Below are 2,158 nucleotides of genomic sequence, written 5' to 3'. Positions count from 1 at the left end.
GCTCGGAACGGGTTCGGCTGGCCATAGCCGAACCACGATGTCCTTCATGGTAGCTCCGGACATCTTGTGTAGCTCAGCCCACTGGGCCATCTGTTCCTTCAGCAACGCCGGGCGCCTTGCCATGTTAAATTGCAACCAGAAAAGCCTCTCCGCAACACGTCCTTCCTGTGCTTGGAAGAACCGCGCCACGTCAGAAGCAATCTTTGACAGATCCAAGAACACATCTGGAGAACTCCACATGTGGTTAAGCAGAGCATACTTTGGGTCACCGAACTTAGTCTGTAAAAGAAAGGGCTTACCAGCCACTATCTCCCCAGCCCGTCGGATCTCCTCCCGAGCCGCTCTATATTCGGATTGCGCTTCTTTCGCCTCTAGTAAGGCCTTGTCGAGTTTGGCTGCCTTGGCTTTATTATCCTCCTCAAGAGATTTGCACCTGCTAGTGGCATCCTTCAGCTCCCGCTCCATGGTAGATATTCTCTCATGGCACTAGCGCCGACCGGCCTGTTCGGCCTTTAAATCCGCATCGCCTTCTTGGCAGCTGTGTCGCTCACTCTAGCCTGCTCCTTTTCCCGAGCAAGTTCAGCCCGAAGGGTCTCAACCGCGGCGGCACTATCTATAGTTATGCATGTCATAGTATATGATTTTCAGCCTCGTGATCATACTAGTATACATGCATAAACAAGCTGCCCCAACACATACCTTGTACCTTCTCGAGCCGCATGTTAACAAGAGTGACGTCCTCATCTGCTAACTCAAGTTTCTACTTTAGATCTGCAACTCCCGTAGCTTGGGCAGTCGCCATCGACATGGCAGCCTGTGTTCGAATTACTTAGGTTACTTCGTGAGCATATCTTTTTGATCCTCTAATCGCCTCCCTGTGAAAGCCGACCAGAGTCTCAGGGGCTACTATCTGTACACGGCCGCATTATGCATATAAAAATAGTTAAGCTATTACATTGCATACCTCGAAGCCTCTCAACAGGCCCAGGAAAGCTTCATTCAATCTGCTTCTCGTGGACAAAACCCTTTCAATTACTGTACCCATTAAGGTACGATGTTCCTCTGAGATGGACACACTTTTAAATGTGCCCATCAGAGTATCCGAAACCTCCGGATTCCTGGAGGCTGCTGTGGGAGCATGCATTCCCTTCAAAGGGGTGCATCGGCTCGACCCTAGAGTCGTCTTCGGCTGTAAGCGAGATAGTTCGGGGCCTTCATTGTGGGCCCTCATAGGGGTTGCTCCCCCTGGACCCTTGATGATTGAAGTACCACCCTCGGGCGCTGGTTTCATTGTCCCCCACACCGCTTGATGGTCAGGGGAGATTCTCTGAGATGACACCTCGAAGTCGTCCGCCCTAAGAGGCGAGGAAGCATGAGAAGGCGTCTCGCTTTCCATCATCCCCGGAGATAAGTCCCCTGATGAGGAGGACTGTCGGAGTGGACTGTGGGCCGAACTGCAAGCATATAGTTTAAATGTTACCCCTACAACCCAAAAAGAATGGGGTATGTCTAGGGCATCCTTGTTCACTTACGATCCGGCAAGGGGCTTGTCCCCAGAGAGGTGCCTTGCGATGACATCGGCTTCGGAACCCGAACCATATGGTAGGGATACCTCCCCTCTCTAGGGTGTTTCCGCCTTCAAGTCTTCGGATGCAGTCCTTTTCCTCCCATGAGGGGAAGGGGTATCACCTTCACCTTCCCCTTTGCCTTTCGAAGAGGGAGCTTCAGTCTCCCCGGACATAGTGTCTGGCATACCTACAGAGTGGAGGATGCTTTCGGCCTCTTCGCTCTTCTTCTTGTCCTCTTGCGCTGGCACTTGATATGGCGCCGGGACCAACATCCTCGTCAACACAGGATCTGCCGAGTCTTCGGGAAGTGGAGCTGAACACCTCATTCATTCTGCCTTCTTTATCCAGCCCTGGTCAAAGATAGAACTCTCAGTACATCGCTATGGGATAATCAACTGAGTTGCGGCCAGAAATTGGGTGCTTACCGAGGTATCCAGATGGTTGCAGTCGAGACCGATGTCCTCTGATTGTCCGGCCACTACTTTCGAGTCTTGAAGAATAGTTTCCACATCCCTTCGTGCGTTGTGCCGAAGAACCGCTGAAAGGTCCGCGGTCCTTCCGGATTGAACTCCCAATACGAAGAGGCCGCC

The sequence above is a fragment of the Triticum dicoccoides genome, chromosome 1A (assembly GCF_002162155.2).
Source record: "Triticum dicoccoides isolate Atlit2015 ecotype Zavitan chromosome 1A, WEW_v2.0, whole genome shotgun sequence".
NCBI classification, from domain to species: Eukaryota; Viridiplantae; Streptophyta; class Magnoliopsida; order Poales; family Poaceae; genus Triticum; species Triticum dicoccoides.
The sequence above is the reverse complement of the archived record's forward strand: the minus strand, read 5'-3'. Positions refer to the sequence as shown.